The sequence below is a fragment of the Sander vitreus genome, chromosome 10, assembly GCF_031162955.1.
Source record: "Sander vitreus isolate 19-12246 chromosome 10, sanVit1, whole genome shotgun sequence".
NCBI classification, from domain to species: Eukaryota; Metazoa; Chordata; class Actinopteri; order Perciformes; family Percidae; genus Sander; species Sander vitreus.
The window spans coordinates 9,448,463-9,464,877 of record NC_135864.1 but is presented as its reverse complement, the minus strand read 5'-3'; the positions used below and the strand labels follow the sequence as shown (position 1 = coordinate 9,464,877).

At 39.0% G+C, this 16,415-nt stretch overlaps 1 protein-coding gene across 1 annotated transcript in view; it reads right to left on the bottom strand.

Moving 5' to 3' along the window:
- Window positions 1-12,539, bottom strand: part of lingo2 (leucine rich repeat and Ig domain containing 2) — a 106,362-nt gene extending 93,823 nt beyond the window's left edge. The window contains exon 1 of the mRNA XM_078261332.1: window positions 12,462-12,539. The gene's annotated coding sequence lies outside the window, so the exon portion shown is untranslated. The remainder of the gene's footprint in view (window positions 1-12,461) is intronic.
- Window positions 12,540-16,415: the final 3,876 nt, after the last annotated feature.

The window sequence follows — 16,415 nt, the reverse complement described above, 5'->3', positions numbered from 1 at the left end:
GCATGACATAGTCTTGTTTGTTTCATTTCCTTTGCTCCATTGGTCATCAGCATTTCCAGCCAGCCACAGTGTACTGTATTCACCAGTGCAGGGCTTCTTTATACAAGAGTTACAATGGGAATATATTTTGCTGGTAAAAAAAAAACCCTAACATGTATATTCTTATAAAACTATCCTATTAAAAAATAACATGCCCATGTTTTCCGAGGTGCTGATGTAAATGTAAATTGTCAGCATTATATATGCTGACCATGCATGGCAACTTCAATCTGCATCATTGCTTCACTTTTCCATCTTAACACATGCTCTGCTCTGATGATTGTGTTTGACTATAGGTGTTCTGGGGTCAACAATTGCGTAACACAGACTGAATGTTGTGATACGCTTATGATCTTCTTTGTTTCATTCAGCCCATTTTGCCACACAAACTATTTAACTGAATGATGACAGCTAATTGGCAGTGTTGGGATGAATGGACTAACTAATATCACAATGTTATGACTATGTCATGTTACATTTGGGCCTGTAAGCTTTAAAAAGGCTTGGCCCCAAACAGCATTTCTTTCTCTTCTTGAGCATAATAATATGTGGCCACCATAATATGTAGTCAGTAACTTTTAAATGTGACTGCTTTTATGCAAACAATTGTTTTACTAGCAGAATTTGTTTACAGTGTGTTATGAAAAACAAAGCACTCCAGATTCTCCTATCACCGAAAGCCAGTACTCCATACAGATTTTATTTTTTTAAACTAACCCCAAGTATGTAGCCAGTACCCTTGCTATTTGAAGTTGAATTGCCCTCTCAGTAACTGTATCTGTACATAGCCAGATCCCTTAATGCTATTGATCTCTATCCCCACTCCTTTTTAACTGTGTTGTGAAAAAATGTACCATGAAATATTTATTTTCCCTGCATTTCCACTTCTTTCCACTTTCCTCAAATACAAGCTATCTTTCCCAGTCACACCTGCTCATGATGCTAGAGGATTTATGTAGGGAGAAAGGGAGAAAAACAGAGTGTATATGTGTACATGCCACCTTTAGTGACATTTTAAAATACACAAAGCTGATTGGGGTTGGCTTTCCTCATTTAGAATTCTCTACATTCCTAACCTAATTCAAGACAGTAACCACATGGTTACTGTCTTGAATTAGGTTAGGAATGTAGAGGTAATGTTTAAATTTAGGATACCCAAGAATATAAACAAAATATCCTTTCACTGTAGCTTAAAGGGATATTTCACCGTTGGAAAGATGAATATATCTTTAAATTGGGTCACTTATGTAGTAGAAACTCTGAACTCGCGTTGGGAGTTTCGTTGAAGTTGGATGTAGTCCACTTTGTTGTCTAATGAGCGGACACTGCAAGCAGGATTGATGGAACAGGTGGCCGGCTAGCGTTAGCTTTCCACCAGCACACTCGTTCAACGTTCCCCGCTGATGATGTCCCTTTACCGGCCAGAGGCTTCGAGCAACACCGCTGGTCTCTATAGCAGACGGGCGAAGCTCGCGTAGTGTGTCGAGTGTTCCGTCTGTAATAAAGTGTCCTGCATATTCTCCGATCTGTACCAATGTATCCCGGTGGTACAGTAGTTTGAATGCACATAATTCTTGTTCTAAAATTTCATTCGGGATGAATAAATCTATCTATCTATCTATCTATCTATCTATCTATCTATCTATCTATCTATCTATCTATCTATCTATCTTTAAGTTTTCTGCTGAGAAGCCAGTAGCGAAGATTCAAAATGGCTGACTCTCGTTTTGCTTCAGAAATCTTCGGAGAAAGACAACAGTCCAACCCCCTATGGGCGGGTTGAAAACATGCGGAAGTAGCTCCTACTACTGGCTGTAGTCTATTGCCTCTGGGCAAAAAATCTTTTTTTCCAGACCCACAATACAGAGATCTCTCGTCTCAGGGGGACATGAGGGAGGGAAGCACGGCCATTCAAAAATACTACCGTGTTTCTGCTGATACAAAGCTTAATGGTAAATTGGTGAAGTATCCCTTTAAGTGTATGCATGTGTTTGTATACTATGAATGTATATGTGTGAAATATGTCAAGTGCAATGATTGTGTAATTCAGTAAGGGAGAATGGAAAAGGAGACAGGGGAACACATAAACTAACTGTCAACCAGACCAAAGTTACACTGACCCTATATTATATTATAGCTATATTTCAGCTGGCTATGCACTTAATACTCATATTCACATTTTATAGTTCTTATTTCTTTCTTTGTCCAAAACTCACAAACACTGCACAGACTCAACGTTTGCATGAAGCCCCATATACACACAGATCACGGCATCCATAAATAATAGAGCACACATAAATTAAACATTGAAGTTGAGTTTGCGATAGCCGCTCAGTTGGCGGACTAAGACGCCTCATTCTCCCCCTCCAAGACTTAATTAGAAGCCTTGCATTTCCTGTATGGAAAACAACAAACAAACACAAGGGGAGGAAAGCCACAGGGAGTGCAGCCTTTGATTTACCACAATGCACTCTGTTATTACAGTTTGCAATAATTGTGGGCTAAGTGAGAGTACAAAGCCTTGAACGGGAATATCTAATAAACACCTGCTTTCTGCCCTATTTTATTCACCTCTGGTATCTTCAAAGGTTAGTTCCCCGTGCCATTTCCCTACAAGCCTCCAGTTCCTTCATGCATATCAGTATCAGTTTGCATTTATAGAGGCACAAATTGACTGATAACCTTAGTCAGTGCCAACATGGAGGCCCAGTGGAGAGTTATTTGTGTGCAAACAATGTCCAAATACATAAATATCTGGAATGAAAAAGAAAAGTACTGGCTGTAATGTGGGTCTGTGTTCAGTGCTATAACATGGGCTGCAACTAATGATTATGTTACTTATGAATCTATTAGTGATTGACATTTGATGTGTCTATGTGGGTGTCCTAATGTGATGGTTTTTTTTATTTTTTTTATGTGTTGTGCTATGTAACATGAAAAGAAGATGTGTGGAAATGATTATCCCTATGGGATCATAAAGACTATTTATCTGTCTATATATATTTATCATTTGATCAGTTAATATATTAATTTATTTAATTTATCACATTAAATAATCTATAATCTTGAAGGACCAGTAAAATGATTATCAAAATTGTGAATTATTTTCTGATAGTAAACTAACAGATGATTCCAGTCTCGGGACTAGTTGTGCACATAAGTAAAAGTGAGGGGTCTGGTAAGTAGGCTATATGGATAAAATACTCTATCATCGTATATATCATTTTGTATTGCAAAATCTATATAAATTGTGATATTGTACATTTTCGAGAAAATCAATAGAAAATCTATTCCTAATTAAAATGGCCAGATGAGGATGTCTGTTTATGTCATGGCAAAATATCTGACAGTTCATACATTTATACTGTCTTGGGATGTACTTCAAATCATCCACACTGACTATAAATGGATAAATGCTGTTATGGTAAATTGACCAACACATTGACATATATATATATATATATAACATCTATTTTTTCACACTAAAATCAAGTTTTTTGTTACTATTTCACTCCAATGCACATGTTGATTCAAAAAGCCAGCTCAGGCTTAATTTGTGTAACAGTGTTTCCATAAGTGTGCTGAAAGCCCTCTGCTATTGAAGTTGTGCAGATGTAGCTGTGCTCAGACTTCTCCATGTGAAACATACGACTCCTAAACACAAAACAAATTGTGAAATACAGATTATATGCTGTGTAGATAAACAATTAGAGGTTTATGTTCTGCACACCACTTTCATGTTTGCCATGTGTAAAGTCTGGACAAGGAAAGAAGATTGTTTTGGACTTTATTTGCATAATTCATGTTCTTGCATTCAAAGACACAATGATCATTATAATATATAATATATCCATCCAATTACATTTTGCACATGTACAAATGTAATTTCCCCATTGGGGATCAATAAAGAGTATAAATGAATTAAATTAAATTAATTAATTTGTATCCTCTGCATTTAACCAATCCTAACTAAATAGGAGCAGTGGGCATCCATAGTCTGGCGCCAGGGGACCAACTCCAGTTCTAATGCCAGTAAAGGCCCTGCCCCGAACGAGGATTGAACCCAGTAGCAGCGCATACTTGCTGTGACTTGCACTCATTTTATATAATGTAATGACTCCTTTTAGTATGATGATACACTAAAACTACAAATCTGACTTTTTGCATAGCCTTTTGGTGCAGGACTCCAAGGACTGTGATCTTCCTGATACAACAAGATCCATCTAACCAGGACACAAAAGTACATGTCCTTTTGTTAGCTCGTTCTTAATTATGGCTTTGGTGATATTGAGAATGACATTTAAGATCCCTTCACGTCTGTGTTTTTGTGGAAGACCTGAATGAGGCCCATCTGGTCTAAGTAGGGCACCGGCGATGACAGTGCGTTAATATGTTCTCTCAGAGATGAGAGCTGCCGTGTTACAGAGATGATGATGACGCTCCCAGTCACGTTCACTCACTTAGCAAACCTTGTCTACTCTTGATCATTCTTGACAGAAACAAAAGGGGTGAATATTCTCTAATCAAGGCCAAAAATTCTGATCACTGCTGGCATTTCCCTAATCAGCCCATAATAGCATTTTGAGGACAGTGTCAGTGGATAATGGAAGGTTAGCCATACTAAACAATAAGAGATGATTAGTTTCTTTAAAAAATGGCAAATCCACCCTCTGAAAGATGTGACACCTGCTCTAAAAATACTGGTGGCACAACATTTATTGGCATTAGGTGATGAGAACTGAGAGAATACTGTAAAGCCTCACCATATTTAAGTCTGATGGGTATCTATTTTGTTAAGGGGAGATGAAATGCACATAGAGACAGAGCTTATCGTGTAAACTCTGAAAGCCACGCCCACCGCAGGGGAAAACAATCAGCGCCACAATATGCAACTAAGTGCTGAAACGCTAACAAAGTGCCTGTAGCTAGCTAAAAACATCAGATTTAAGCATGTCAAAGGATTATTTTAGCAACCTATGTCTACCAGAGAGGACAAGTTAACTGTTAGTAAGCTAATGTTAGCTATGTATTAGCAAGCTAAGGCACTTGCAAATGTAACGCTAGTTATTGTTAGTGTTAACTATTAACTCGTTGTTATTAAATATCAGTACTTTCGGGCCGTGGGTAGAGTAAGAGCACGGAGACTGCTTTGACTGTGTAACTTGGTCCACTTTAATGACACTCTTCAAGCGTAGGACAACTCAAGACTCAACAAAAGAAACGTGCTTCATCATCTCAACATCATATCCCTCCGTCAACATAACGGTTACTGAATTATAGGCAGAGTATAACATGTTAGATAGCTCCCTTGTTAACTCAAGGAACAGAATACACTATGAAGCTACAATTAATGGAAATATGTGACTTATTTCAGTAACCCTAAAAAGGTCTGTTAACTAAATAGTCACAAAATAAATCTCATCTTACACAAACATAATACTGCATAGCTCTCTGATTTATACACATTCCACTAGTTTCACACTGTGTACAAAATGCTTTAGCTTAACTTACAAATACGTATTTAGTTAGCCTAAAATTTGTCTATATCCACGACTTTCCACTTCCGGGATGTCCCTCTTTTCGGCCGAATGTCCGTCACCTTGCGCTTTCTTTGTGTTGGCATTTTAAACTCCGGTCGATTTATGAGGACTATGGTTAACTGCTCCTCAGATCTCTGCAGGGTAAATCCAGACAGCTAGCTAGACTATCTGTCCAATCTGAGTTTTCTGTTGCATGACTAAAACAACTTTTGAACATACACATGTTCCACCAAAACAAGTTCCTTCCCGAGGCTATTTTGCAGCGGCACCGTGGCTCCGTCCGGCGCTTAGCGCTGCCCATGACCACACACAGCAGCTTTTAGGCATTTTTCTGTTGTTTGCTAGCAGACGGAATTGACAAGAAGCCACCTTAACACAATACAAGTCAATGGAGAGTGGAAAGTTGTTTCCCTCTCTGGTGGGGGCAGCACTTAAATGTGTTCTGTCTCTATGAGAATGAACCCTAGCTTTACATTATACTGTATATACAAATTAGCAAGTTAAGAGAACTGCTGACATAGAAACCTGTCCTGTGGTATGTAATACAGTAGTCATGTTATTATATGTCAAAAATTTGAATCATAAAATACTAGGTAGAACTTAATATAATGCAGTTCCTCACAACAACAATACAGCATAATTTGGCAATTGACAGACTTGAAATGATGTTTGTAAAGAAGGGTTGAGAAAATAATGATGAATTAATAAACTTGGTGAAGATATGACTCTATTACCAAGAATAATGAGGCATGTGGGCAGCACAGCAATTATAATACACAAGATGAATGCTATGTGTTTTCCATTTCCATGAATGTCTTACTAAAATAAAAAATGCATCCACCAAGACCAAATGTCCACCTCATAATAAAATAGAAAAAAAGTTTAATATCTACTCAGACACAATAATTATAATTACTGACACTTCACAGGAATCACTATGAAATAAATCACTGGCAAATTCCAGCACATATACATTTCTCTTATTTCCTATATATCATCTCCCCCGTATGCTTTACTAAATTACATTCCTTCTAGAATCAAGAGGGTGCGTTTTCCTTTAAACTACAAGAAAGGAGACCCGTGAAAAAAAATGATATCCATGATAACTCGGGACTAGGTACAGTGCAGTGAATTGAGAATCCTTGCTGGTTTATCCCTGTATTCTATCTGCAGTGAGCAGGCTTTCCTCTCCAAACCGGTCTTCTTACTGTCTTCTCCCTTTAAAACAGCAGCCAGGCTTTTCATTATGTCTCAGTGTGCTGTCAGAGCCTACCTCTTTCAAAGAGATTATTTTTCCCTGTCATATCTCAAAGTGAGCAGCCAGATCTAATAATACCATATCGAATTGATGTTGGGGGGAAATGTAGCACTTCATTGGAGAAAAAACAACAAATAAAAAGAAACAAATCATGTCCTCTATCTGAAAATGTCAGCACTAGAATCTCTATACCCTCTGTATAAACACTGATATGTTTGCCGTAACCATAATTAAAAGCTCTGGCAGTGTTTTTTGTTCAGCTTCATAAGGAATAAAGTGTGGCAGGTGACAATTTTGAGAGCTGAGAGCGCATGTGGAAGAAACACACCGCAAAATGAACCTAGGGTTTAATAACATATGTGTACCGAGTCGACCGTTCTCTGGGATATGTTTTCGTGCTATCGAATGTGTCTCTAGCTTGAAAAACGCCAGCGCAAACCGGTGATTAGCTTATAACGCTAGCCTTCAGGGCAGAGGGTAAATCGCTATTTCTACACCACTGTAGCATATTTAGGGTCCCTACATGTAAACCGAAGCATTGAGAACTTCGTAAGTGTACAGTTTATTAAAAAGATAGATTATAAAGACTGTACCGTTCACTATACAGGCAGGCGCCATCTTGGGGAAAACAGTCATGACCAGTCGAACCACGAACGCCCTGCTTGAGCTATGTTACTGGTTACTGGTTGCACGGCGTTCGTCGTTCAACTGGTCATGACTGTTTTCCCAAGATGGCGCCTGCCTGTACAGTGAACGGTACAGTTACTACCGGTGATACAGCTAATCACCGGTTTGCGCTAGCTTCTTTCAAGCTAGAGACACATTTGATTAGCATGAAAACAAATCCCAGAGAACGGTCGACTCGGTACACATATGTTATTAACCCCTAGGTTCATTTTGCGCCGGAATTGTCCTTTAACCCATCAAGTCTGGGGTTGCAAAAGCTCACCTTAGTGATTCCGCAACTTGCCACAAGTCAGTTTATAGAGACGTTTATACAATGTAGCCAGCTAAAATGGTCACAGTTATTGGCAATGGCAACAATACACATGAAATGGCTATATTGGAACTATGTGTGTATATGCTATGTTGATTTGAATGGGAATGTCCATCCCAATCTCATTCCATTTCTATGGTTTAAACACGACACCTAACGAGGGATGGGTTCCTGCAAATTAATTTCATACAGTTTAATAAAGGTGATGTTATTAAGTAAGATTATTCAATACTAATCTGTCCATTAATTTTTCATTCAAGGTACTGTAACTGTAACCAGCCAAAGTGACACAGAGTCGGACACAGTTGCCCGTTTTCGAAAAATGCCCACTGCTTCAAGTCCTTATTATGCTGTCATGAAACAGGGTTTTAACTACAGTTTCAATACTTAAAAAGGAAAAGACAATAGTAGTCCAAGAATCAATATTTGCTTCATTTGATAATTAAAAAAAGAATTAATATGTAATTACAACCTCTGGTTTTATCTTGTGGTATTGACTGCCATGGAAACGTAGCCCCCTTGATGCAACCTGCTGAAACTTCCACACAGTGGCTGATAATTTAACTACACTCCCTTCTGAGTTTAGTTTTCCCCCTTTCTTTTGAATTGATTAGAGATTTTACTGTTTACAAGGCAATTGGATTTAACAAGACTTTAGTACAAACAACAGCAGCTGGATGATCAGCCTGTGCACCCAGACGTATGTGAAGTTGAGAACAAACACATCAAACTTTGCCTTAATAAAGCCCTCTTTGAAGGAACACAACATCTTGATTTAGATGCAAAACACAATCCCATGCTCGGCTGGCTCCTCCCATGAGGGGCCAGGAGATTAAGATTTAATGGTGATACTGAAGGAACGACACTATCTGTCTGCACCTCTGTTGCTTTTCTATCTCTTTCTCTCCTCCAAACATAGATGCAGACACACTTGCCTACACAGTCATGCGTAGACTCACGTTTGAGCACACAGACATACACACAAGTATGTGTGCACTCCTGACAGATGCCTGCACACACATGCACACACTTTTTACACACTTAAATAAATTTAGATAATCACACATGTAATCTCAAATCTTACATAAGCTTGGTTACTTGTGTAACCGGTAGGTTAAGTACATTGTCACGTGAGACATCACGTGAGACACACGGAAATAAATGCCCGTCCGGTAAGCTCAGACTTTCCCTTTGTCTGCTGTTGTTGCTGCCTGGTGTGCCTTGTGTGTTGTTCTGTGGTCCAAGATTTACGCTCTGTGGTTTGCGGGTTCGCTGGAGGAGACAGCCAAGGTACTTCTGCTTTGTTTGTCACTCTTACTGTGTGTTTTTGCCATGCCAGGACAGACATTGACCTTTGTTTTTTTCTGTCCGTGCAGGGCGCAGCGCCGCTGCTGTTTTGCCTAGTCTGAGTTTTACACTTACTTATTTAGCTTACCTGTTTTATTAATTTTAACGTATCTGTATGTTCTTTACGAGCGGGTTTTATGTTTGTATTGAGGGGAGTATGTAATCAGAATAATTTCGTTTGGCTATTGTGTATTAGGTTTAGTAACTTTTAATCTGGCCTGAGATTTTAGAAACCTAGTGGTTGCTCGAGTTACTCGTAGAGGTGGTGACATATAACTGGCTCATTTTATTAGTAATATTGCATGGTTTTAGTGTGTGATTTGGGTTTATTTTGATATTTGCATGTTGTGTTTATTAGTAGTCCCTGTTTTTTTGTTATATGATCCACCCACGATAACCACTTCAACCACTTAAATAGTTTTCACTTTAAATAGTCTTTATCTGAATGAAATTATCCTCTCCTACTGTGTTTTGTATTTTTGGTTGTTTTGTTTTTGTTGCATTGGCTCTGTTTTAATTAATTTTTTTATATAGTTATGTTGAACTGAACATTGTTTCTTTTGGGTTTATAATAAATGATTTTGAGTTGCCCAAATCAACCTTGTCTCTGATTATTTATGTGGGCTTGCCTGTGTAGTGGGGGCCCCCCAGATTGGTGCCAACTGATATCAAAATTAAATTTTCAACTCTTTGGGTGAAAGTCCCAAGGTGGCGTTGTCGACTGTTACATTGCAAAATTTTGGGCTAAGCCCTCTATTGGGCCCGGTTACACTTGCAGATGAAGTCAACTGTAGTTTGACTTGAAATGAAAACTCTTGTCAAGATGATATTTTTTGTTGCATGATGCATGAATGCTGGAGTTGGCTTTAGAAAAGATGGATCTGCACTCAACATGCCTGGCAAAACAAACATGCCTGAAGGAAATGCACTGTTCTGTGCTGTTGAACAGTGTAATGCACAGTGCCAATGTCATCAAGACCATTTTAATTAGATCATATGTGACATATAAGACTGGCAACACTGCCTTCAATGCATTTAACAGCATCTATATCCGCAGTCAATATATACTGCCAAACTAAGTTACTGCATTAGATCACCAATTTAGTCTCTGTCTGGCAGCAACCAGACCATCTTTAGTGTTTACTGGCTTAAGGAGTGAGCTACATTGTTCTGTAGGTGTGCAGGAAAAACACATAGGATATTCAGTTGCAACCACCTTTGTAAATTGCATGTCCTAATGTTATCAGGGTTTAAAATGTATCTTTAATGGCTTCCTTCCTTCAACCACCATTCCTTATCCCTTGATATCTGAAGAGACATTAGGAACTGAATGTCATCCCAGAACTGAAAACTGAAATGAAAATAGCAGGTGATATCATGTTTTGTACAACCTACAATTTACCATATTCCATTGGCACAGATAATATAAGTGATGTTCCTTGGTTGAGAAATATCTCTGCCACACATAATCTTAAAATGCTAATACTATACAGTAAAACCGTGTGGTAAATGTGACTAAATGTCTGTTTAACTTAAAGGATAAATGTCAAACTCAATTATATGATACATGTAGTACATAATAATCACAGATTCCTTCAGAATGTATTATACAGTATACTGAAAGTAGCACATGAAGAGAAATACACAGCACTTGCTGTATTTTCAATCCATAATCTTAAATGATTTATGAATCATAGTTAGAAGCTGAGTTGATTGGAAATTTAAAGGATGATCCTGGTGCAAAGAAAAATCCAAGGTGATGAAGTGAACCCTTTCCCTCAGATGGCACACATCATGCTGTCTTGACCTGCTTGTCTTGGCTGTATTAATGAGGAGTCAAGGCTTTGATGTGTGTGTCAGCGGTCAGAGAGGCTGCAACAGGGGACACTGGCCAAACACTCAGTTCGTCTACACGCAGTTTAAAAAAACGATTATATTCGGGTTAAGGCAATACCCCGATTTCTCAAACGCCATGTAAACACCTTACTCCGGTTAAAATTGGAGTTCTCATAACACGATTAACAGAGGTAGAGAACTCCTTCAGTAACCGGGGGAATCCCTGCATGTATATACCTTTACACTATGATCGGTTAAAGCGTCTGTGCATGCTTCAACTGCCCCTCCCCACTCTGCTTGAGTGGTTTTTGAACCGGAAATAATCAGTCAGCGCTCCGAGTAGTTGTCGTTGCAATGACAACATACAACAAAACAGCGATGGCCGAATTAGCGGGCCATCGGCAGAAAGAGCCTGCGTTCCGTCTGTTTAACTCCCTGCGGCGGCAGCAGCAAACTCCGGTAGGCTAAACCGATTGTCCATCTCCGTGGCTGTCAACACTGTGTCTCAGCAAAAAAGTGGAGGGGCCGAGCAACCTGAGCAGCGGCCGCTGGCTAACGTTAATGTTAGTTAGCTAGCTAACAAAGTTGGCTTGCTAACTCCACCCGACACTGGTTACAGATAACGTTATAATCAGCCAAACAAGTTGTCAGTTGTCTGGCGTGAACACTATGTGTTCCTACACTGTGACAAGAATGTGTAAATGAAACATAAAGTTGTTAAATTTTACTAATTGAAATGCCGCTCGGTGTAATGTTGAGATAGGTCAACCAGAAGAAAAAGCCAGTTGTGCATTGGCAGAGCGCCACCTAATGTACTGGAGGTAGAGTTACCCCTGTCATTCTTCCCATTCCTCCCTGCTCATGGATACGGGGAGAACTGGCATAACCCGGTTATTCACTAACCCCGGTTACTGCTGTGCATGTAAACACACTGATTGCAACTTAGTGACACGGAGCATATTAAGCCAATTAAGCCAATGAAGCAGGAATACTTGAACAGGTTTAGTGTCACAAAGCTAAAGATGTAATCTGGATCAAATTCCCAACAAAGCCTTGTTGAATTCCATTGGCATACTGTTGTGTTTAAAAAAGGGTCCTTGGAGGACTGTAGTTATAGTTAGACTTTTCTCACTGTCTGCAATGACAACAAATGAAATATAAAAAAGTGTGTTGCACGAATAAGAAAATACAGAAATGGTTGGGTGAAAGCCACACACTCAAGTTCAAGATGGTTGCAGGTAGTGAGTAACACTGTGAGTGAACATAATCATATCACCCTGACCAAACAAAGACCACAGAGAGGGCTTTTTTTTAACAGTTATGTTATTTGTCCATTTCTCTCTACCATAAAGGCACCAGAACTGACACAAAAGTAAAGAAATCGGCCAAAATGAAAGCACAAGTCTGGAACAAAACAGCTAAGACACTGTAAATGTCTGCTTACCACTTTCAGAAGCAATCATCCCCTCAGCCATGGCCTATTCTTTTTTCTCTACTTTTGCTGTGGTCGTCCCTATTTTCGGTCTTTTATCTAGAAGAATGGGAGAGGAAAAAAGTAGAAATAAAAGAAAAATACGGGTAAGCTTAAAAGCCACAACGAGAATCAATACATAAAAATCACAATTTCAAACATCTTGAAAACACAATTCTTGAAAATTAGAAGCACATAGAAGAGACAAGGAATCAATAGCAGAAACAGTTATCAGCAAAAGCTTCGCTGTATGCTGAGTTTTCAAACCACATGAAGTAAATCACATGATATATATCTAATCTGTTTTATTTAAACTTAAGCAAGGCTTACAGTCTCAGTATTGTGCTGTGTCCATGGTAAGATTTCTTTTAGCAAAAGTTCCTGATCTTTTCTGAGTCTTAGCAAACAGTATGACCTACGCAATGCACACTGGCCCCTGCCTGCTACTCTTTCTACCATAATGAGTCCCCTTATCCAGACTGCAGGAGGAAACACAGAGGATGGTGATTATGCCAAAGGCGTGCCTGAGTTGGTAATGCGATGGTGAGAGAGAGAGAGAGAGAGAGAGAGAGAGAGAGAGAGAGAGAGAGAGAGAAAGAGGAGACAGTTATCTCCTCCAATTCCAAAGGCAGAGAGATAAAAAAACTTTCACTTAGGACACTCCTGTTAAAATTATTCTTGACACCCTGTGCTATAAGTATGCCATTAGGAGTTCAAGGAAATAGCTGTTCTGTTTTTTGATCATTTAGATCCCCTCGTTAAGCTTGAACCGAGTTCTTCACACAGGCCACAGAATATTGATGGGCTGTAAAAGGGGGATTTTGCTGAATTCATAATAATCTCCTTTGTGTCTGCCCTTGATATTACAGATGAGCCAAATGACACTACATATTGAAAAATGAATTAATATATGTTGATGTAGCTGTCCTAATAAACTTAATATGACAATATTAGACATAAATGATACACACTAAAAAGGAACTCAATCTTGGCACAAATTGTAAGCCATGCTAGCGTGGCCATATAGCGGTTAGCAATGTCAACTATTGGATGGATTGCCATGAAATGATGTACAGGCATTCACGGTCCCCAGAGTATGAATCCAAATGATTTTGATGACCCTCGGAATTTTAATTTGGCACAACCAGCAGGTCAAAGTGAATTATCTCAAAAACTACTAGATAGATGTCTAGGCGATGTATCCTCCTGACTTTGGAGATCCCCTGACTTTTCATCTGTAGCGCCATCATCAGGTCACAATGCTAGCTGACATTCGTATTTAGTTCAAAGCACCGCTGTGTCTAAGTAAAGTACAGCCTCACAGAGCCCACTAGCATGGCTGTAAATGCTTAAGTTTGTTTTATGGTTCTGTGGAGGCTCCACGCAGAGCTTTCGCCGTAGCCTACGTAAGTGGCCTGATGTTTATACTTGTGCGCTGGTGTGTGCGTCGAGCCGGCATGTGTGTGTGTGTGTGTGTGTGTGGCAAGTGGGTCATAGAGCGAGGGAAAAGTGAAAGAGTGACGGCGATTAGCTTCAGAGCGAGTACAGACTCTAGAGTCATATTTAGAGAAACAAAGTGTCTCCCCTGTGTTTTCTGACCAAGGTGGAAAATCTTTAGCAGGAAAAGTTAACCCTCTCCTTGATTTCATGTTGTTTATGGAGAAGGAGAACCAGAAAATGAGTGTGGGGAAATGCAATGCTACCGAGCCACGGCCGAGCGACATGCGTCACTGCGACGTGTAGTTACATTTTTCGAGAGGTGCACGTCAGGCTACGGCGTAGGGTCCGACGTAGACGCAGAGGGGTCTGCAGGGTACGCTGCCAATTCAACGCAGAAGCATAAAACGGCCTTTAGTCTTGTTACATTTTATAATTACCATCACTATCCCTTGTGTGAGGCCCATCTTTTCGAAACTAAGTACACTATGTACAGGATATCACTGTTTCAACATTGTATAGTGGTATGTCTCTATCATGACAAATACCTATTGACAAATACATAGTGTATTTATTGTGTTTAGAAAATAAAATGAATCGTAGTTCACATTGAAATACAGTATCATTGCATATAATGTGATTTAATAACCTTCATTGACAATCTGTCATACCCTGGCTTCAGAAAAACTGCCAGCAATTCCCCTGCCTGCCACAAGCTTGGCCTTGAATTGTAAGAATCCAATAGCTCACCATTTGCCACCTGGAATCAAGATGCACAGCAATCAAGGCAATAGTGTCTCTCCTTAATTATGTGATCATAAAGTGTCTTAATATGCAAGAGCACCTGGGTGCGGTTATAAACATCAGAGCTTCATCAGCATTTGTTCTTAACTACCACAGTCCAAACCCAGATAATTGGTACTTTATTTTGTAGTATAGTGAGGGACAGATTGGGAAGTGGTATGTTTTTTTCTCTCTTCCCATTTCACTGATCAGCTGAAAAAGAGACAAGATAAAAAAAAAGGGTTTTAATTAGCAGCAGGATTCGTGGAGCAAACATTTGCTCAAAACGTGGGTATCCTTGAAGATGAACACTGTTATAAAATTCTATTTCAGTTTTATAATTTTATGTTTAAAAATCATTATTTTTTCAATAGTTTCAGTAGTGTATGTAGGAGCATTTCACATATGTTTGTGAGAGGTAATTCTGAATAATGTCCCTGACGGCTCCTCATACAATAATGTTTTCCCTATACACACACACTTCTATTTAAAGTGATGCCTGTGTCCCTTGATGGTGACATTCAAAAGTAGACTTATTATCAAAATGATTGAATTATTTTAAACAGTTTTAGTAGTCAAAAACCATGGTCTTTGAATGGAAGTTTTATAATATGATTTTCAGCTCATTTGTTACAGCTGCGACTGCTTAGCTGCATGGGGAATCTGAAAAACACAGGACTTTCAGCTAAGAAAATCCATCTGAAAGTTTAATATCATTGCAAAAGAAAAGACTAAATGTAGATGTATACAATGTGACGTTTATTACATTTACTAAGATGTTTTTATTTGAATGCTTAGCCAAAAATGAGAGGAAAAAAAAAGAAAAAATCATCCTCCCAATCCAAATGTCTTTTCTTTTAACTAATGAAACACAGCTAATAAAGCAGAAGCATTTCCTTTGCACAGCTGGGCATAATTTATATGTTTCATATTTGATTGCTTGTAAATACACACCTGATTTATATTTCTTTACAGTGTAAAACTCAGTGGGCCCAATGACAAGAAAGCAATTAATCACATTATTATGCCAATTAAGAAGTTGGTCTGCTCCAGTGAAGGTATAAAAAAAGTGAGGGAATTGAAGATGCGAGAGTGAGGGCCTCCTGGAAGTTAATGTGAGCCAATTACATCCATCTCTCCCATTCGTCCCCATAGGGAAGGTTTCACATGTTGCCACTGACGTGCTTTATTTATGAAGATTTAAACCCATTGGCCTCTTATTATTTAACCTGTTTGTGTTGCTAATATGCATTCAGTGTTAAAGGACATGGATATTTATTATTGTCAAACATACAATTAATAAAAGTGGGTACTGTTTTTTTATTTTTTATTACAAAATCTGCAATAATCAGCTTACAATAAAGATAAGAACAGTCTAGGACAGAGATCTTCAACAGGGGGTCCGGGACCCCTATGGGGTCCTCAGAGTTGCTGCAGGGGGGCCACCAAATTATTGCACATTTTTTTGTAAATCTTTTTCAAAAATTAAAATGCCTTAACATCAATCCAACATATATTAAGCTTAGCTTTAGTTCATGCAGGACATCACATCAAGGTGGTCCTTTTAAATGTGACCTTTCCTCACTGGTCCCTGCTACACTGACGCTGCTTCACTCACTGCTGCTGCTGGCATTGTTTTGCCTCCACCATCCCAGCCCCCACCTTCCTAGTTCAGAGTCCTAACATGACTCAAAAGTTTTAAATGGT